This window comes from Triturus cristatus, chromosome 5_2 (genome assembly GCF_964204655.1).
Source record: "Triturus cristatus chromosome 5_2, aTriCri1.1, whole genome shotgun sequence".
Lineage (NCBI taxonomy): Eukaryota > Metazoa > Chordata > Amphibia > Caudata > Salamandridae > Triturus > Triturus cristatus.
In genome coordinates this window covers 501394105-501417004 of record NC_140588.1, presented here as the reverse complement: position 1 = coordinate 501417004, position 22900 = coordinate 501394105, and the positions used below count along the sequence as shown (strand labels likewise).

The 22900-nt window shown below is 43.7% G+C and overlaps 1 protein-coding gene across 3 annotated transcripts in view; it reads left to right on the top strand.

Moving 5' to 3' along the window:
• LOC146823212 (uncharacterized) overlaps positions 1-22900 on the top strand; it is a 216136-nt gene that overhangs the window by 17065 nt on the left and 176171 nt on the right. Inside the window, exon 1 of one of the 3 annotated variants that reach the window (XM_085607502.1) lies at positions 14656-14748. The exons of the other annotated variants lie outside the window; for them this stretch is intronic. The gene's annotated coding sequence lies outside the window, so the exon portion shown is untranslated. Of the gene's footprint in view, positions 1-14655; positions 14749-22900 lie in introns of those variants that run through there. 3 annotated transcript variants of the gene reach the window in all.

Here is a 22900-nt window from a genome sequence, read left to right as displayed (position 1 = left end):
TTCTACTTATGCAAAGTTCCAAAACCGTCTCACTTCAAACAGATCTTTATGTACAGTTGTCTTTGCAAGCTATCCCTAGCCCTACTTTATCTTCTAAAATGTTGACTCTACTCTTCCGTAGGACCCTTAGCCCAAGGGAATCTTCAGTATTTAATAAAGTTCGGTTCATGAGTACAGTTTATTTGTAACCAATAAGCTTAGTTCATAGACGTAGCTTACTTATAAGTGTCCAGAAGGATCAAATGTGAACAGCCTTCCCTGTATTAGTCTTATTCAGAATGGTTCTGCAGGCACTGTTCGTTCATCTGGTTCACAAATAATTGGTTCAAGTTCACCGTCAGCAAAACCGGTCCACTCTGGAGTGGAGTACCTTTGACTATAGGCACCCTTGTTCTCTTTGAACTCCTAATCACTGGCTGTTCATCTTCAGAAACGCACTGTCCACTAGATTTAGTCTCCCCCAGCGTCAGTCTATGGAATGCGTTTTGCAGATCAATCTTCTCGGTCTCACTGCTTCTTGTCCACCATTCCCTTCTTTAGTCCACATTTGCCACATTAATCTCGCCTTCTACTGGTTCAGAGCTGTGATCCACTGCTTCACGGGGTTCATTCGCTTTTGTTACTGTTTACTTTCACCACAGGCTCTGCCCCTTCCTCAATCTGACTTTAAAGCACTTCTTGGGTTTGAGGCTCTTGCTGACTTTGGGACACCTGGGTGCACCGCGGGCTGAGGTGATGGCACTGGTCTTGGCTTGGAAGGGCATTTGCTGATTCAGTCTGGTGAGACAAATGCACCGCATCAGTCAGTCCGTTGCAGTAGTCGACAACCATCAATTGTAATGTTGACAATCACATTAGCAGGAAATCTTGTGGCTCTCCCATGAGGATTTTGGGTGGCGACAATCTTAATCTCTAGTCGGAGGTACTCCTGAGACTCAACGACGGGGGTAAAATGTCTGACCATTTATATGTAGACTTACACATTTTGGTAAGACTTGATTTCAGTGTTCTGTTCTGTCTGACAATACTTCCTCTTTAGGCTGGTAACTACAATGCAGTCTCTGCTCTACCTGTAAGGCTACACACATCATCCTCAGGACCTAATTATTGAACAGTCTCACTATCTAACTCTGGAGAAACTGAAAAATCAAACCTGGGAATCCATTCGTGCAGCTGTCGCTTGGCTACTGCAAGACTCCTTTCTCCTAGTCCAGTATGCCTCCACCCAACCAGAGAAGAGGCACACCACAGCCAAACCATATCTCAGCCCACTGCACACAGGCATTTCATTAAAGTCAAGCTGCATGAGGGTGAAGGGTGCTCCTGAACTCCCTACATGACTCTGTTGCTGATGTCCTTCTCCCTTCATTCAACTGCTGACATGTAACACACGTGTGGCACCATAAATGTCTCACAATGGGTGACAAACTGCATGGCATCACAGGCTGTCCATCTTCAGAAACCCAACTCTTATCCTCATTCTTTATACATCCTGCTCTGACCCATCCCTGGTGGTTTTCCTGCAGTCTTTTGACTTCCTCTCGTGTCGGCAAGGGATAACAATCGACTCATAGATTCACTCTCAAACTTGAATATTCCAAATTAAAAGCCTAGGACCCAAGAGCGCAATACTGGGCAACTTTGTCAGCTTCCAGATTCCTGCCACTGATATAGTTTCCATTCCTGTATGAAGTGCATTTCGCAGCGGCTACCTTGATAGTCCTATATAAGGCCTTGAGCAGCTAGCTGTATGGCATATTGCCCATTACACATCAGAGATCCAGAAGGTGTCATAAACCCTCTTTGTGATCACAACTGTCCAAAGTCATGGACCATACCGAAGCCATACTGACTATCCATATAAATGGTACTCCTACTTTGGTCTGAATCAAAGCATGTTCAAGTAAGTGACCAACTCAACTACCTGGGCAGAAGTTACATCGTGCAACCAGGAGGCTTCTGCTACACCCTTTAGAATGCAAACCTCATGAAGCTCTCAAATTCCCCTTATCTCTTAGGCAAGAGTTGCATCCACAAACCATACCTAATCCAGCTCTGCCAAGGGGTCATCTGTCATGTCTCATCTTAGCGCATAACTCCCTAACCTCAAGACACTTGTACTTAATTTACCACGTCCGTCATATATTTCAGTTTTGGACAAAGATAACCATGTATCGGGGTTTAAACACATCTTTTCAGTTTAATGTCCGCTGACCGTATTTGCTCATACCAGGTCAGACTGCTCTGGGGCATATACGGTGTCTTCGTCCTGGTCAAGAGGACCTCCAGAGTATGGCATCATACAGTGAGGATAACCGATCATTGTGCCTTCACTCATTTGTATGCAGACAGACTGCAGCCACCATCTTGAGGCAACCCTGCGGCTACTGGGTCAAGAGTGGGTGAGAAAAAAAACTACAGGTCACTTTGCGTCACCATGGGTTTGTTTATTAAGAGTGTGCACCCTTCCCTCTCATTGTAGAACACAATTAATTCTTAACTAATCTGTCAATTCTAGAGCTGGGGTGTGACAGACTTTCTTGCAGCTCAAGGAAGGCACTCTTGCTTTAGTTGTCTCAAATTATGTGCAACCCTTTGTAGAGGCTTTGCTACTAGGGAGAAGTTGAGTATTCACTGACAACAGTAACCCACCATTCCCAGAAATATACTTCCTTTTCTCTGTGTAATTGGAGGGTTTGCTACTTTCCACTAGGGTTCTGCAAACCTATGATCGGGGAGTTGCATGGACTCCCCAAAATCTTTCAGAATTCCTTGTTGTAGCATAGATTCCACCACTAGTGTTTCCAGCCACAGTCTCTGGTGAGCGATTGTACTGGGGCATTCAGGGTTACTGTGTTATGGTTTAACTGTGACTTGCAATGGCCAGTCTTTTTGCCAGAAAAGTCTCAGAATTCAGGTTTAACTGTATCTTCCAAATCAAGAGGAAAGTCATTTGCAGTCATCATGTGGAACAACCCAATAGTCGTTCCCTGTCCAATCAGTTTAAAATCTACATGCTCATTGTCTGAAGCCCAACACCCTTGTGTGTACAATATATCACACAATTGAGTTTGCAGAGTAAATCCCCTCCCAATAAATTGTCTTTAATTGATTTTCACAGTGTGAATGAACGATTCCTTGTACGGGAGCATTTGCTGGCACAGGGTGTACAGTTTGTTTATTAGCAACCCCTACAGTTTGGACTTGTGTTCCCAGAGGGGTTGGTCTTGGACATCCACTATCCTGATAGTAGAACGGGTAGCACCGGTGTTGATCAAAAATAAGGCCTGGTTGCTATTCATCTCACCATCTACAAAAGGGCCATTCTGGTATACCTCCAAGACTGCACCAAGTACGCATTCTTCTTCCCCTCTCAGGCACCATCAATGTGACTTATAAGAACCATAGTCTCAAGAAGTATTGAAGGGAGAGGAACGATTGGAAAGTGCCATATGATTCTCAAAGGAATTCTGGTTCTCCCTAGGAGAGGATTACAAGTTAAATCTCGGATTAGCTAGATTTTGCAGCGCCATCCAGGCTTTGGGAACATATGTCACTGGGGCTTGGGACATGTTTGAGTTCTGAGGACTCTGCATCTGTATTTTCTGCACTGACATCTTTTCGATTTGATCATCATCTGACCTTATTTGGATTTAGACTACGTTTCTTCTTCCAGTGGCTGAATTTAGTACAGTAATGAAATGGATTTGTCATTTTGAGAGTTGCCGCATCGATTCCAATGTTTCTGATCAATCTGCACACCACAACCTTTACCTTGAGAAATGCCATTCATCTGTCCCTCCCCTTGAAACCCGATGCCTTGAATTTCACCACGAACATCCTGAATGTAACATACGTTCCCCATGAGGGGACCGTTCTGTGATCCCTTCTGTACTAACTTTGTCTGCGCCTATATGAACTTCTCTTTGCTTTTTCTGCTTCATTTTCAATTCCTTGCAACAATATTTCGCATTAGAAAGTATTTAATCTAAAAGTTTACTCTGCCACCAGATCGGCTGAATGGAGGAACAGATCTCTGGACACAACCCAAGAACCTGTGACTAAACTGCACAAATCTCCTCTTGATTTTTCAAGATTGCTATACTGTTTTAACGCATTCGTAGTAAGCATGCACTGACTTCTATTGCCTCTTGTGTACTTCGATTTATCTTTAACCAATCCAATTTCTTTCCATGGCACCTAAGTTTATTATCTGGTCATATTTCTGCCTAACCTCATGATATGCGGCATTTGACACCGCAACCCTCGGAGGGGGAGGCAAAATGGCTGGTGGCAGGATGGCCGGAGGAGGGGTCAGAGGGGGGTTCTGCGTTCAGCCACTATCACCACCTTGCATTCAACCCACAAATCACTAGGTACCACAAGATCAAACAAAGTAGTCAAAACCTCCTACAACACTGCAAATCTTCACAAACTGCTCAACCTATGCATACCAGAAACTCCGATTCTCTATCTTGGAAATTGATTCTTAAATGCTGCAAGCAAGAACACCACTACTTCAGGGCACATGCACATAACTTTCTCCATGCACCTCTCTGGTTGAGGGTAGGGGTAAGCACCAACTCTAGAGTCAATCTGGTTACTCTTGTCTGTGTTCCCACCCACACACTCCCAAATCCTTCTTGTCCCCCTCTTTGCTCTCTCAGCCCACATGTCCTTGATTTTCTCCAGATGACTCCATTTCCATACACCGAGCACTAACCTCCTCCACAGTTGAGAAGTTAACAGAAGTTCTTATTCTTTTTAGCATATCATCTCTTATGTGTAATCTAAAATTCTTTTGCAAGGTCTGACTCTTGGTCACATTAAATTCAGCAACTGCTCCTCCTAATGTTGTATAGGCTTCAATGCGATACCAAAGGGGATGATGGACGGAGCGTTTGAACAAATCAAACACTCATCCCCCAGTCAACTGATCTGGGTTTAATCCATCATTCTTTAGCTCACTCCACCACCCCAGTTCAGAAATGGTCATATGCAAATCAGTCTGACCCTGTGCCTCATGGGAACAGTCCAGCCCGAACTGCCTGGACCAGAAACCAGCATTCTGGGGCCAGTTTCGGGTTCATAACCCTCCTCAGGCAGGCTATCTTGAATCCAGTGGCAAAGTGAGCAAGGGACCCACATCTGGGCATACCCTGCCATCTTGGGGCGAACAAAGCGATACCAAAGGGCATGATGGACGGAGCGTTTGAACAAATCAAACTCACCCCCAGTCAATTGATCTGGGTTTAATCCATCATCCAAAACCGGTCCTAGGATACTTGTTTCCAGTCCAGGGAGGACCTGGCTTGGCAGTTAGGGCTGGACTGTTCCCATGAGGCACAGGGTCAAGACTGATTTGCATGTGGCTGGGTTCAAACTGGAATGGCATGGTGAGCAAAAAAATGATGGCTTTAGGCCCAGATTTCTGTAATGGGGTGAATGTATGACATTGTTCTGCATTCTGTCCAACTCTTTTTGTATAGGCTTCAACAGCATGTCTTGTAACCTCCTTACACAAGAACTGAAGCTCCTCCTTCTGGTGCCAATCTGCATATTCCTCATCCAGGTTTCTTTGGAGAAATTCATTCAACTCTACATTTACCCATGCAACATCTATGGGCCTTGGGACGTCTTGCATTGTGGGGCTATCAACAATCGCATCTGTAGTTTTGCTCCCACTTGGTTTTCCGGTATTCAAGGCTGGGCTCCCACATATATAACCCCAGGGGTACCAGGTGTTGAAAATACTACAGATACATTTGGTACAGTAGCACCCCTTTGTGTACTTGAGACCTATTGAACTGGTTGTAAACTTGAGGCTGTAGAGACTGAGGTGATTGGGGAAACAGGAGGTCCTCCTACTGTTTGGATTTGATCCCGATTAGTGGGTGCAGTCACATTATTACCACGGCCTGGTTGATTCCTTCCAGCTTGCTGAACTACTTTCTATTGAGTTGGTAAGGGAAGACCTCAAATCCTCCAAGAAACCATCACTAGAATCTCGATCAATGCATACCTCAGACTGCTTACCGGCACCACCCTCCCTTTGCACTTTCTTCTTCTGTTAATATTTTTTAATACAGGGTACATCCGAACTACTCTATTATATCTCTTCCATACCTGTTGTTCCACATCCCACTTTGCATTTATCCAACTATGGACTGTTCCTTTAGCTAGTGTCAGATTTATTTTTTTGGCATTCAAAGCCTCATATGGTGCTGGTCGAGAATGAAGTTTGTCATACAAAACTCCTCTCAAATGTTCTATTATATTTAGGTTCAAGGTACCATAGCTTTAAAAAACAAAAATTGCAGAGACCCTCCTTTCCCAGTGATCTTGTTCCATGGTTGAAGTAAAAGAAGTGTCAGGATAACATTTATGGTCAATGATGGGGCGTGCCCTCATGGACAGGTACCCTTGCATCACCCCAAAGGAAATCTGTGTTCTAAAACATTTTTACTTTGTTTTCGATGTCTCAAGCCCTAACAACTTCTATTCAAAACAATCTGTAGTCTTTAGCACATCATTTTCTAATTCGTAGTAAGTGTCTAATCTCAGCGCAGCATACTCTGGATTCAACCTGTGTGTACCACAAACTGGGGTTCTCAACCTCAGTGCTGCACCTGCTGATGTACTGACCAATTCCAGCATGGCGCACACTCCATCTACCAATACCTGGGCAGGACCTGATGACTTAGCCTGGAGTACCTTTCAGCAGCTTTTCCTCCTTCACAATTAACTCTGCATGAGCAAGGCTTTGCCAACTCTAATCAAATAACCTGTTTTTTCCACGAAATAAGTTCAAAGTACCATTTACTAGAGGATAGACTGGTAGTGTCGCTTTCCAGACGTTATCTTGACCAGCATGAAAACGCCCTGACTAATGTAGTTCTTCTGCGCAAAAATATTCACCAACACCATTTGCTATTAGTAGTTTATTAGTTCCTTATCTTACTTGTGTGGCCAATAGCACCTCACAGACTTGTGCCACACACCTTAACGGACAAGTTACACCACAATATATTTATCTGTCCTAGGATCTCAGACTACATCCAGTCAGACAATTAACTGCACAAGAACATGTGCATTTACATGAACAAGCGCTCTACACACAAGCGCACAGTTTTCATTTAATGATGGTAACGAGTTTATATACAATAGATCATCGCTTATGGGCAGGATTTCGCCCTGGGAATTTCCCTCTCATCCAGCTCAATAAACTGGAGGAATTACATTGGATATTGATACATAAGGATAAAGACTTTGTATGTTATTTAAGGTGAGACCTCAGCATAGCTATCTTTGCACAATTTCCCCATTTTTCTTTTTGCAAACTGGCCAATCCCTGCCACCTAGTACCCATAGGTTCTGCTGAACGGCCTCTTTTGTATTTTCCACTGTCCATGCTCATGCCCTCAAGCTACTAGGTGGGGCTGTAGGCTGCCCATGAGCGATGTTTTTAATTAATATTTTTTTATATTTTAACGATTGCACCTTCAACTTTTGCATCACCCCCCTCCCCCATGTCTCTTTTTCATATATATGTATGTGTATATTACCTACTGACGGTCGCCAGTAGGTAGGTGTAGTTAGGACCTTGTTTCTATTCAAAAAGCATTTTTACTTTTCCAATAACTTTGGTGCCAGTTGACGACTCATCGCAAAATTTTCAAAACTAGTGGGGCGCTCCGATCTTGAAAGTTTCGGGGTGATTCGCAGGTGGGGGGGCAGAGAAAAGGGGGTCCCAAAAAGGGTTTTCTCCATGTTAATTCCCATAGGAAACTTTAGACACAGCTACAGCCCGAACTGCTGAACGGAATTACACCAAATTTGGCACAAAGGTAGCCCTTGGTTCAGAAAGAGACCTTCTTATTTTTTTTTTTCTTAAATGGTGTAAATCCGTTCAGTAGTTGCGGAGGAAATCAAAAAATTTCGATATTTAGAGGCACGGAGGATCCGCAGACCCTCCCGACCACTAGCTTTATTCTAATTGGCTGTCAACACTCCAAACCAGGAAGTGTTGGCAGCCATCTTGTGCCTCTGTAACCCAGGCACAAGAAAACAGAAAAACAAAAGGTGAAAAATAACAAGTGGGCAGGGAGAAACACCCTGACCCCCCCCCCCCCCCCCCCCGCCAAAAAAAGCATTATAAATAAATAAAAAATCTGAGAAATTTGCTGTGTATGTATATATATATATATGTATGTGTATGTATATATATATATATATATATATATGTATGTGTATATATATATATATATATATATACACAGCTCCAAAAAGCAGGACCTCAGCACTCACGGGACTCACAATAGATGCTATTGCTTGCAATGTTATGGCAGCCATGGCTGTATGCATATATCCTTTGTGTAAATACCATAGGTGCTGTTCGTTTTTCACAAAATCAATTTCATGCAGTCTCTGATACTCAATGCAGAATGTATTTTGCATGAAGGGAAAAACGAGATTTTCTCTCCCACAGTACCTTCAATCAGGCTGCCGTTTTCCAGTCCTCTGTAAAATGTCAAACTCTGTCCCCCAAACAAGTTTTTATCGTGTAGATGGTTCCACTGTCCCTCGTCACTGCCGTGGATACAATTGAAACATTCACTCCCCAGGTTGCAGTATATGTGACTCCAAACCATCAGTTCAATAACTGACGACCTTGCAGGTCGATGGGATCCTGTTTCTCCTTAGTCACGGCGCTTCTGGCAGTAATTAATGAAAGCTCCAAGTACACCCTTTCTGCCGAACTCTGTCCTTTGTTGCTGTCATCTCTCTTGAGCCCTCCAATAGAATTGCTTGCTGAGTGATTTAAACACAATTGTATGATGGCGTTTTAAAAAAGCACTGGTGAAGGCATAGCGCCGAAATGCATTTGCTGAAAATAAAATGAACCAAAGTCCCGTGAGTGCAGAGGTCCTGCTTTTTGGAGCTGTTATATTTTACGTGACTCGCCCTTCACGCTTGCAGGAAATAGCACCCGTCCAGAGTTCGGCAGAAAGGGTGTACTTGGAGCTTTCATATATATAGAGATAGAGAGATATAGTATCTACTGGCGGTCGCCAGTAGATAGTTATAGTTAGGACCGTGTTTCCATAGGAAATCTCAAAATTCTATTTTGAATAACTTTGGCGCCGGTTGACGAATCCTCGCGAAATTTTGAAAACTAATGGGGCGCTCCGTTCAGCTCATACCCTGAAAATCGCAGGGTGAAAAACAAAAAAAAAATAAGAATAATTTTTAATACGTAGTTTATTGTAAAATAAATATATTAAAAAAAAATACATAAATAAATTAGCATTTAAAAAACCGTACAAATTCACTGAAACCATAGGTTTCACACACGTTATAGTTAGGAATTAGCATTTAAAAAACCTTGCAAATTCACTTAAAAAAACATAGGTTTCACACATGTTATAGTTAGGTGGATATTTCACTCATAAAAAACCAATGAAATTCCCCCGTTATAGTTAGTTCAGATAACTATAACTCGTGCGACCGCCACTCTATCACAAGGATGATGTCATCAGTGATGTCATGAGTGATGCCACTGACCATGTCATGAGTGATGTAATATGTGACATCATGTGCAGTGGATTGCGGGCGCGCGAGTTATAGTTATCTGAACTAACTATAACGGGGGAATTTCATTGGTTTTTTATGAGTGAAATATCCACCTAACTATAACATGTGTGAAACCTATGGTTTTTTAAGTGAATATAGATAGATATAGCAACCTGCACAAACATGTGGCATATGCAGTTATAATTAACATTGTATGACTTCTGTGCACTACAGAAGAACAAGAACCCAATGTTTGTCATTACATGTATGTGTTTTCATTGCTGATATTGCATCAGCCCAATCCTCTCTTGCATATATATATGTATCTGCAGCTTGTTGCCCAGCTGCAGCAGATGACTTCTGACAAGAGCCAGGCCATATGCCTGTTTGCAACAAATGAACACACTCTGGAGAATCAAAACTAAGCCAGCCCATTGCCTCGTAATAAGCGTGGCACGGCTTCAACACTTCATTCTGTTCAATATGAATGAGTCTTCATTGTAGGGCACGCGGTGCAGGGAGGTTCTCAGTGTTGACTATTTGCCAAATGATTAAACCGATGACACTGGCAGAGTGAGAAGGTAAACACGGCCAGCGTTCTGCCACTCCCGCCCCAGGGCTTGTGAAACAAGGTGCTTACGAGCGTGCTCTATTGTTGTGAACTGAGCGGAAAAATATAAGCTGCGGACGCCGCCCTCTATGAACTGAAAGGACGCGGTCCCGGGGGAAGGCCTCTGAGAAGTGTGAAAGCATCTTTCTGGTCAACTTATGTGTCGACATTGTTCCCAGTGACCACATCACATTAAATATCCTCGCCTGAAAGAGCTCCTCCTTCACCCCCTTTTGTTTGGGGGAAAAAAAGGAAGCGCAGGGACAAGGATTAAGGTAGGACGCCTAATTTTAACTCATTCAAAATGTGACACGCTCAAGAAGTTGTCCCTCCAGATCAGCCAATCGTTTACCTCTGCCATTTTCATGGCAGCCCTAGATCCCCGAAGCTCAGATTTGAGAAGGTTCACTCCTGCGCCTTTTTTATTTCAACATCGCAGTCACTTTACTCCCAGCAGACACAGTATAGAGACAACCCTTGCAAACCATACCCTTTCAAACATTTCTGCGGCCTGGTTTAATTGGGTTCTGTATGCTGCTGTAATTCTGGTAATTTGTATTCGTTATGCAATATCCCTCTCGACTTTCAGACGGTTTCCGTGAACTAGACCACGGTTAAATTTTGTTCTCTCACTGATCTTGCAGGAACTCTTGGATGCAATATAGCTTATTGTGTTAATAATATACAAACAAACGTAAACACAGGCAACTAAACATTCACAAATACACTGTCTTGCTTCAATGGTTGCAAATTGTACACAGTACAACATACATCACCTCAAAACCGTGAGACGTGCTAACACAGGAATGCTCCATATTTCGTTACCAGATATAAATACGATAATTCAATACATTAATAACTAGTTAAGTGTCCTCTAATTACAAAACAGCCAATAATACCTATAACGACAAAATCATAGCATAGGCACAACATATTGTAAACTGCACCAAGAACCTTAATGTCAAATACCTTAGTTCAGCTAGAAGGAAACTCGTGCAAGCATGATCTCCCTACACCAATTACGTGAATTTCAACATGACACTTCGTGCCTTAAAATCAAAATAATGTATATCTAGCGGAACAGTTCTTGTGTCCAATCTGTTTGTAATGCTCTGTAGTCCAGAGTTGTGTACACCCTAAAGTCTTTTTTTTGTTTTATGAACAAAGGCTGGGCGCAATGAAGTCTCCACTCCTCAAAACTGGTGCGGAATGCATTTATTAATATGGCTCAACTATAATAATGTGGTTATTAAAAAAAGTACATTTTAGTAAGTGTTAATAACACGGAAAAGGTATAAACACTATGTAGACATAAAATTAAAAATAAAATGCCATGGCAAATAAAAACACGTGCACCTTTATTCGTGATCATATTTGGCTGAAAACCAAAAAACATGTACTTGACGTATTTCTGGATCACACAACTGCATTAAAAAAACACGATCCAAGTTCTATTGATAAGCCACTTTTGAGGATTCAAGATTTACATCCATGTGCCACGTTCTGTTGAGTTATTTAGTTCTGTAGTACTGCAAAAGGTGATATTACCCCCACTCAACCTGAATTCCTGATTTAGCTTCACCAAGATTTGAACATCTGACCTTTCTAAGAACCACTAACAAAAGACACAAAGATTTCAGAAATGCAAACCACATTTTCCTTTAGAATACAAAAATAGTGAAAGCTGATTGGACAGAATCTGGTATCCTTGTTGTGGGTGACCCCGTACAGAGTATTTCTCCTTTCATGTGGCCAACAAAACTGGAGGTGATCCCTATCCTCCACCTTTCAATACACAAACAATTAAAAACCTTGCAGTCTGGTTTCGCACAGAGGCCCTCAATTTGAGTGGCCTATTAATTTTAGCAGGCCCGATACTTACCCCATCAGAAATGTTATGGTGTTTCACCCAGAGACCTCTGGTGCTGAAAGCAGCTGAAATTTTTGGGTGAAACATGTGGGAGTCAATGCAGATAGGAATTCACAAGTGTTTCCCCTAAATCCAGTAATCTGGATTATTTCCACCCCTTGTCCTTGGGTTACCGTTGCCTATGGTATTGGTAATCCTGGAGGGAGGTATTCGAAGATAAATTCCCCCAAAAAATTGCTTTCATAAATGTTATAGAACATGTCATGAGTGATGTAATGTGAGGTCATAAGCAGTGCATGGCGGGGCATAAGTTCTAGTTGGCTCTGCTAACTATAGCTGGTGAATGTCTGTTTTTTAGTTCAAAACGTTAATGTTGGCGCTGACATATCCGCCTGTCACATTACGTTAACCTTTGTGATATTCAGTGCGTGTGTGTGCGTGTGTGTGTGTGCGTGTATATGTGTATATGTATATATGTATATGTATATATATATAATCACAAAAACCTCTGTTTCCCCAAGGACGGAAAACGTCATGTGGTGATTCAATTCGCTTTATTTGTCGGTTGCTCTACACGTTTCGCCTGTACCAGCAGGCTTGCTCACGAATAAAGTTTTCAACAATTTGCCATTTTAAAATCTTTTGCATGTGACGCAAGTCACGTGAAACTACACACTGCATACAATGAAAGACAGCCTCGTAGCTTTTTCGGTCTGTCTTTGCTTACGTACGTGGTATCTTAAATTAAACAGTTTAAGTGATGTATAATTAAAGACATCAAATGGAGTACCCAGTCAGAAACTAATAATTTCCTCGTGTACTTTGTCACTGTTACAAATCAATGCATAATCGCTCTTTATATAAAGACGCCCCCCTGGTTAACAGTGTAATTCATGTTCAATAACGCCCAAGTGGGCTTATATTATCACTTCATCAAATACCACAATGCCGTAACAGATATTTAACCCCAGTGGGCAATACCAAAACGAATCATATACAGTGTGCAGACTAAAAAGTGCTCATAAATAGTGCTCTAAAAAAACTCAAAATACATCAAACTCCTAAATGAGTATATATTCTTCCATATTGAGACCAGCAGGGCTTTTAGTATCTAGCTCATCTATGTAGCAGGATTCCAATCTCCGTAATTTCTTTTCTCTACCCCCCCCCCCCCCCCCCCCCCCCGCTACAAGGTGGAATAGCATCCATGACAAAATAAACCAAACTTTGAACATCTTTGTCATAATCTTTCAAAATGGCGTGCCACTGGGTACGATCGATCGCTATTTTTGATAGCTCTTAAATGCTGCAGAATACGCTTATGCACTGGTAGAATCGTGCTCCCAACATATTGTAAATTGCATGCACATTATAAAATCCTAAACAGATGTTAGCCATGGTGTCAACTTGTTTAAAAAAAAAAACCTACTTTATTTTCAACGATTAATTGTTCCATCAAACATGTGATATTGCGATGGGCACCTGCTTCGCCCCCAGCTGTGCAAATTTGCATATGGGCTGGTAGGAGGAGCAGGTGGGCCGGAAGCAGTACCAGGAGGAATGGGATAACAACATTTTACACTGGAGTCGATATATAGACTACTTATGTATCGTGTGGAAAGTCTCAGTAACATCAATAAATTAGTTAATCAACAAGCTTCAGATGAATAGTTTAAACCTGAAATTTACTAGTACGGTTAGCGATACTACGATGGTGTTTCGTTTTTTTTTGTTTTGTTTTTTGATCTAACAATTTATGTAAAAGATTGTAAATTGCAGACCAAACTCTATAGAAAAGTTACAGCAGGGAATACACTGCTACATGCAGCGAGCTTTCACCCTAGTAATCTAGTGAAAAGCATCCCATATGGGGAGTGTTTGAGAGTATTCCGAAACTGCAGTGAGCCAGAAGTGAAAGAGAAGGAGTTGTTGAAATTGAAAACAAGATTTAGAAAGAGGCTATACTGAGAATTGTTTGCATGCTTCAATGGAGAAAGTGAAGAATAAAACGAGGGAGGTTTTATTCAAAGTGAAGGAGAATGAGCAAAATCAAAACTCGTGTAGATATAATACACTACACGGTCCTGTCAAATTATGTCTAAACATTTGCATGTGATTAGGATTGATCCAGTGCTAGGAAAAATTAATGCCTAGGAGACCAATAGTAACTTTCCGCAGGGCCAGGTCTTTTTAAACAAATGTTAGTCAGTAACAATATTTCGAAAAAAAGATATATCTGTTACTAGCTCGACTATGTTGAAACGCAAAGATGCCTTTATAAAATGTACGAAACGTAAGGCATGCGCACATGGGAAGAATATGACTACCTATAAACCAGGATTAGCGAAAAGAGTAAAAAGGGCAATTTAATTACAAAATAGAATATGCTGTATATCCTGGGTACTCACAAACTTTCTCTTGGGGGGGGGGGGGGGGGCAAATTTAAAGTGTGGTTTGTGGCAAAGGGCCGCACTGGTGGGGGCGGGGCTAGAGGGGGGAAAAATCACTGCGGTTTCAAAACATTACTAGACAATGTTGTATTTCCAAAGCAGATGTAACTACATGGAGCACATGTTTATCATTTTTTTTTATTAGCAGACAATAGCAATCTTAAGTGGAATTGCATGGCAATTTGCAGTAACAGGATATTCAGCACATGCCCAGTGCAGCACAACCTTCAGAGTCCAACAAATAGGTATGTTAAAGACAAACACTACGAACTTATTTTACATTTCATGTCGCCAATTAGTTTTCTGTATTCTGGTACCAAGTTGGAAACGGCAAGCCTTAAGAGCTGCTCCAGATGTATGTCTGTAAGCTTATTTCTGAGTTTGCTCTTCAACAGTCCCATTGTGGAAAATGAACATTCGCAAGCATATGTTGACCCAAACATACAAATTGCCTTCTGGGCCACTGTAAAAAGAAGAGGAAACTTGTCAAGGGGCAACATTTCCCAGAATTCTTCTGGTGCTTGCCCCCATAAAGGATTGTTCGAGGGCTGAATTGTGCTGCATGTCAATGAGCTCTATTTCTGCTTTAGCCCTTTCCATGCCAATAAGGGCAACAACGTCAAGATTTCATGCACTCACCATCCAGGGGTTTTCAACCAGCCTGAACAGAGGGGTGAGGGTTCTGAATTGAGCAAATTGTCGTTTGATCTCCCCATAAATTTACTCAAGACATGCACCAAGGTCTAGGTTTGACAGATAATTTCTTGTGCATCTGGAAACCTCTGCATCACAGCCAACAGTTTTGGGAAGTGGGTGAAGTCACAATCATCAAGTTGTTTTTTGAATAGCACAAGCTTACTTTCAAAAGCATAAATACCATTCATGAGGGAGCACACAAGCTGTTTACCTTGCAGGGTCAAATTGAGAACATTAAAATGTGTGAAAATATCTGAAAGAAAATGAAGCATACTAAGCCATTTCACATCCGTTAGTTCTGGGAACAATTGGGCTCTACTATTCACAAAGAGTTCAATTTCAGGAAGCAATGTGATGAACCGCTCCAGAACCTTCCCTTTGCTTAGACAACTCACATCGGTGTGCATCAAGACGTCGGTATATTCCGCTTTAGAATCCTGCAGAATTGCTTTAAAAAGTCTATGGTTGAGAGCTTTGGCACGGATAAAACTAACAATTTTCACTGCACCTTTTAGGACATTATTCAGTTCTCCATGCTTTAATTTTGCACACAATACTTCCTGGTGAATAATGCAGTGGTAGTCTATCACAGTCTGTCCTATGAGCTTCTTTTTAAGCATAGATGCGAAGCCTCTGTCATGGCCTACCATGGCAGGAGCCCCATCCGTTGTTTATGCTGACTGGGCCACATCGCCTATGTCTGTGGACTCATCCACAGCAATGTTGAAGAACGGTGACTCTCACTGCTTTGATCCACCTGCTCCTGGATGGTTTGTCCCACTGCCTCTATTCTGCGAGCACACGTGGAATCCGATAGCTGCAATGCACAGATTTCCTTTAAAATGCTGGCCTTATTAGTGTAGTTGTCAAATAAAATTTCGGCTGCTGAAAGGAAACATTGCTTCACCAGCTCTGCATCTGGGAATGTATTTTTATGTTTGGCAAGTAACATTTTGAAAGACGCTTCTGTTACAGCCTCAGATTCCTTCATCTGGCAAAGAAAGATCTTCTGCTGGGAAAAGAGCTTGCTTCAACGATGCCACTTTTGCAGAACACAGTTTTGAGTTCAGTGGGGCGTTCGCAGTGTATCCAGAGTGCCGTATTTTGTTGTGCCGTTCCAGGTTATACCTCTTCAGAACATTTACTTTCTCTTTGCAAAGCAAACGGGTGGCTTTTTCTTTTGGACATTCTAAAAACAAGTACTCTTCTTCCCATGCATCCTGGAAGGTCCTGCGTTCACTCTGTATCGTTCTGGGTCGTTTGCAAGGCTTGGAAACTGGACAGTAGGCCATTGCGGAGCTCTCCAGCTAGTTTGCTACTATGCAACAAGTAACAAGGATCAGGAATCTGATTTTCCACCGGACGACCGATGGACCGACACCGCCCCACGACCGATGGACCGACACCGCCCCACGACCGATGGACCGACACCGCCCCACGACCGATGGACCGACACCGCCCCACGACCGATGGACCGACACCGCCCCACGACCGATGGACCGACACCGCCCCACGACCGATGGACCGACACCGCCCCACGACCGATGGACCGACACCGCCCCACGACCGATGGACCGACACCGCCCCACGACCGATGGACCGACACCGCCCCACGACCGATGGACCGACACCGCCCCACGACCGATGGACCGACACCGCCCCACGACCGATGGACCGACACCGCCCCACGACCGATGGACCGACACCACTTCTCGCAACAGATCTGTGAGCAACACCAAAGGTATCTTGGCGCTGAATAACAGATGTTTATTGCTACCCAACTCCATTTTATCGACCTCAGATGGATGAAAGGCACGACCCACCATGATTTGAACCTGTGACCATGAGGTAGAACACAGGACACTGCAGTGGACGCATTAGTCACTATGCCACCAGACCCGACATGCACACAGTACAAGGATACAGATTAGAAACACATATGGAAGGAGCTAATCTGGACAGCGTTATTTGGTGTGGATTAGCTGTCAAACTAAAGGAATCTGAAAGGCTCAGATACAATGGTTGGGCCTGTAGAGAGGGGCGGGGCCAGGTTTCAGGTGGAATCAGAGGGCAGGAATAACCAGAAGATTGGGCCAGTGGGCAGAGTCGGGTGTGTCCAGAGAGCAAAAAATCCCAATTTTTAGTATTTGTTTGGCATTTCATTGCACAGTTACATCTTATTACGTTATGTAATTCAACCAAAGGACACACATGTTTATTTAAGGTTTAATATGAGTTCTTGACATTAAAATACACTCACAAAGTGGAATATGTTCCAATTACGCTTAAAAGTGGATTCACAAGCCATTTGTATCCGTCGCATGCAGTTTCGGTCATCAGTACTTCTCATCCCTTTTTCCGCAAGACCAGTTAAAACATGAATGAGAAAATACCCTACTTTGCAAATGTTTTCCACATAAATATGGCCCTGCCATATCTGACGCATAATACATAATCTGCTGCTTGATCTGACAATTTTAACAAAACATTGTAGCTCAACTTTGCCTGCTGATTTGCTGTATTCTTAAATATCTCCAGCTAGCTGAAAGTAAAAACAAGGATGCAAGGCAAAGCGGCCGCGACTTTAATCCATAAAAAATTCAAGGTCTCGCACAAAGCTACCTTTAAAACTGGATCAACCAAAATGCACCCATCAATAAAGGACAATTCACTTCACAAAGAAAAGATGTCCTATTAGTTTAAAAACCAAACTGCATTTACATTTTATAATCATGGCTAGTAACAGTGTTTTCAAAATTGTAACGCAGCAGCAGCTCACTAATATTACTGCAAGTAATGTCTGTGACCCCACAACCATTTCTCATATGTGAGTTCCTGTTTTGATCTTACATTATTTCAATGGCATGTGAGACAGCAGGGGAGAAGAGAGATGAGTCTTGAGAAAAGGCGCAGGGTGAAGGAGTCAGGGAAAGTAAGGAAGAGACAATTGGAGAAACAGATGAGACCATCACATTGCCTACTAAAATGGGATGCTTTGCTTGTCTCTCGGGGTGCGAAGATCAACCTGCGGGTGGAGCTGGTGTTGCAGGGTGATGGAAATCAAGCTGGTCGTGTAGATGGAGGCAGATGTGGTGATGGAGTTGCTGCTGGCCAAATCCAAGTGGCGAATAAGGGGCCTCGGGCAGAGAAGAGGCTTCGGGCAAGAAGACTCTGCAGTGGACGAGAAGAAGCATTAAAGCAGGCAATGTTCCATTCTGTTATGCTGCAGCGACTTCCCCTTTCACAACAAGAGGCAGCGCTGCCTTACACGTAAGGGACGTGTTGAATGCATGCCTGGCTTATAACATGACAATACTGGTAACAGCGAACCGAGATGGAAAGACTTAGGCCACGCCCCTTTGAGAGACCCCCCTAGTTTTTTTCCATCCCTCTTAAAGCCCTGGACTTAGGACATGAGTACAAGACACAACACGCACTACCTCAAAGTAAAAAATTCTCACCATACATCACCTATGCTTGCTCACATTAATGCTGACACACGAGGTCCTCTGGCAAACACTGGTGTAAGAATGCAGTTTGTTGTTCTAGAAAAGATCATGCCACAGACCGTTCTGGATGGCTCATGGCCACAGACATTTTCACTCTGCAACATTTGCAGTCACTACTTCCATTTTTGTAAGAACTCGCTGTTTTTCAGGGACAGAACATCAGTGACAGAAATACAAACCTTTTCAGATAACCGTCTCCTACATCAGCCGAGCTAAAGCAATTGTTTTGCAATGTAGCAGGGTTTTCAAAATGCATTTGCATGGAAACAAAGGTAATGCCTCAATGTCCTTTTCATGTTAGGAATGAGATGAGGGCTATTAACCACTAAAAACGCCATATCTGATCTCAATAATGATTGACTTCTATTTTTTTCATGTTGAAATGTTGCAATGTAAAGTTCAGTTGCATATGGCAGGCGCATTAGAATTTTCCGCAGTGCAGACATTGACCAAAATAATATGCTCCCATTCTTAATGCTTTCTGCCATTTGAGGACATATCAGTCGGCAAATCATTTGGCAATTTTGCAAATATTAAATGACATCCGACTACAAAAATTACCGGTATGAAGTCAGATAAAAGTAACGGCCAAAACATGCGGGTCTTTCAATACCGTTCCTCGGGGGTGTGATTGAATTACAAGTTTGCACGGGGGGGCACACAAACACATATGCCCCCCCCAAAGCAGAGCCAGTGACCATTTAGGATAACCTGCCATGATGCATCCGCCACATTGAGACTGCCGGTTGCATTTCAGTGACTGCCCTCGACAGTATGACCTTTACACAATAGAAGCGGGCACAAGTACTGCCCGCGGTTACACGTACCTGCAGCTTAAGTGATGCTGAAGATTTTCCGGCTGAGAAGATTCTCCGGGGCTGCGAGGCAGTCTACATCACCACGGACACAGGAAGCTTCTTAAAAGGTCCTTTAAAAGTCAGCTGCAAAAGCGCTACTTACAGCTAACTTTTAAAGGGCCTGTGCTTCGCACTGGGTGCAGTGTCTGACGTCACGTCTCAGAGGCCCAGGCCAATCGGAGGCAAGCATAAGCAGAGAAGATGGTCGCAGGAGCAAACGTTGTGAATACATATTGAATACGTATGCTCCTGCGGCCATCTTCTGTTTACAGTAAGGAACTGGCATACTGTATGTATATGCAAGGGTCCATGGGCCGTACTAGGAGTACACGTGCTGTACATGTTTTAAGGTGTGCATGCAATTTACAATATGTTGGGAGCACGATTCTACCAGTGCATGAGCGTATTCTGCAGCATTTAAGAGCGATCAAAAATGGCGATAGATCGTACCCAATGGCACGCCATTTTGAACGATTTTATGACCAAGATGTTCAAAGTTTGGTTTATTTTGTCATTGATGCTATTCCACCTTGTAGCAGAGGGGGGGGGGATAGAGAAAAGAAATTACGGAGATTGGAATCCTGCTACATAGTTGAGCTAGATAATAGAAGCCCTGCTGGTCTTAATATGAAAGAAGATTTATATACTCATTTATGAGTTTGTGTACTGCGTATAAGTGTCATCATTTAATAATTGTTGAAACTGGTAAATATATTCCCTTTCATGAATTTCGAGGATTTTTAGAGCACTATTTATGAGCACTTTTTAGTCTGCACACTGTATGATTCATTTTGGTATTGCCCACTGGGGTTAAATATCTGTTATGGCATTGTGGTATTTGAAGATGTGATAATATAAGCCCATTTGAGCATTTTCTTTAAAACTTTTTTTTAAAAACCTTTAACACAAGAAATATATACAAACATGGGCCTACAACCACAGGGGCCAGCCGGTAGTGTAAAAAGATTACCAATGACACAAGTTACATATCAAGTTCAGTTATTAAGACATGGGCGGGTCATACATGAACAGGGTACGAACGTCCCCAATACCCATCAGATCAACAAGAAGGTTTTGTTTTCTGTTTGTTAAACAGAAACAAGGCAAAAATTCCGCTATCACAAGCATGTGCTCTCGTAGGCGGGGGACAGTAACAATGATGCAATATACTATACCCCAACTCACGTCGAGGAAATCGGGGGGGGGGGGGGGGGGGCAGGAAGAAGGCCACGACCAATCATATGTTTCAGTTCAGTAAGGACCGGGAACATCACAGCTAGGGGGACAATGGTATGTCTAATGTGACCTCCAAGAGGGGGGTGCAAATGTCCCCACGATAGGAGTTCCACGGGCCCCACATCCTGCTCCATGCCTTAGGTTTGCCTCTAGCCACATACACCGTCTTCTCTCTGAACATACACCAGTCCATATTTTCTTTCCATTTCGACACCGTGGGCGGCCTATGAGAGCCCCACAACTGTGCAATGTCCCTCTTAGCAATCATGTTGCCCAGAGTAACCCAGCGCTCTTGTTCCACCCTGCAATCAGTCGGCTCCCATACATTCAACACACATCGCTGAGCCTCTGGATACAACGCCACCCCCGTCACCTCCTCCATTACTGCATGCACCGCAGCCCAGAAACGTGCCACCATCGGGTACTCCCAGAGGATGTGAAGAAAAGTACCAAGAAGACCACAGCCGCGTCTACACAAACCATCAACGGAATACCCCATATGGAGCAATCTAGGGCCAGTAACATAGACCCTGTGTAGTATCTTCAACTGTCCACATTGAAGGCGAGCCGGTATGGCCACCTCCCTTGGTGAAGCTATAGCGGCGGTCCAATCCTCATCTAGCTCCAGACCATCGGCGATCCAGACCTCTCTCAGATGCGTGAGGAGGTCCGCACGAGTGTTAATCAATTTTTTTATAAATCAGGGAGATGGTACTCTCAGGGAGATAACCATCGAGTATGCGGTCCTCCAACGGAGAGGATTCAGGGATATCCCCTGGAGTCGGGCAAGCCGAACGCAGTGCATGGCGAATCTGCGCATAACGAATTCCCTGTCATGCAGCTTGTACTCCATCTTAAGCTCTTCAAACGTCTTAAAAGCACCCCTCGCCCAAAGATCACTCACCTGAGAAATGCCAATCATATCCCATTTCTCAAAACCCTTCGTCCTCCACAGGCCGCTCAACCTGTCAGAAGCATATAGTGGAGTCGCGCGAGACTGACGGCCCTTCCAGCCAGTAGCGGCCATGGCACAGTGCCAGGCACGTACAGCTGAGTTCGTGGGACCCATCAACTTGACACCGCCAGACGTGGAATAAAGCGCTCTATTGTAATCTCCGCCTGGCAACAGTAGTTCATCCATCCATAGGCAGGATTCATAGCCGGGCCATACGTCCCATGATTCACCGCCACCAGCTGGGACGCCCAGTAGTACCTCAGGATGTCCGGGAGAGCTATGCCCCCATCATACCACGGGAGGGTCAATTTAGCGAGAGCAATCTGCGATCTTCCACCCCAGATCAGCTGTCTCTGTAAACTCTACCTCACTAAAATACCGCGCAGGCACCACATCTAACGTATTCTGTAAGGCATACAGAAAACGCGGAAGAGACATCTTGAATAAGGCCGCCCGGCCGAGCGGCGAAAGTGGAAGCTTCCGCCAGCGAGCAACATCGGCCTTCAGCCGTTGGAGCGGGGGCAATAGATTCCGAGCATAACGAACCACAGGGTTCAATGACAGACTCCCAAATACTTTAAGCCGGAATGCGATATCAGGATTGGACACCCGCGGGGGAGAAGAGGAGGATCGCCAACAAGCACATAAACGCAGGATTTCAACCAGTTAATAATGAGGCCAGAATTGCGACCGAAGGAGTTTAACACATCAAACAATACAATCAAGGACCTCCGCGGGGATGTAAGATAGAGTAGAATGTCGTCTGCATAGAGTGACACGCGGTCCTCAAAGGTCGGTGTCCATTGAATACCTTTCAAAGAAGGTTCCCACCGCAACCATGCTGCAAGGGGTTCCAACGCGAGAGCAAGAAAGTGGGGACAAGGGGCAGCCCTGTCGTGTGCCTCTACCAAGCACAAAGGAGTGAGACACTCTACCGTTCACCACCACCTGCGCCAGCGGATCCTCATATAGCAACTTCACCCATCTGATGAATCCAGGCCCGAAACCAAACTTAGCCAGCGCCGCCCAGAGAAGACCATTCCAGCGTGTCAAACGCCATTCTGGCGTCCAAAAACGCCAAAATGGTAGGCTCCTGCAAAGAATCCACTCTCGCTAAAACTCCATGGAGGCGCTGCAAGTTCAG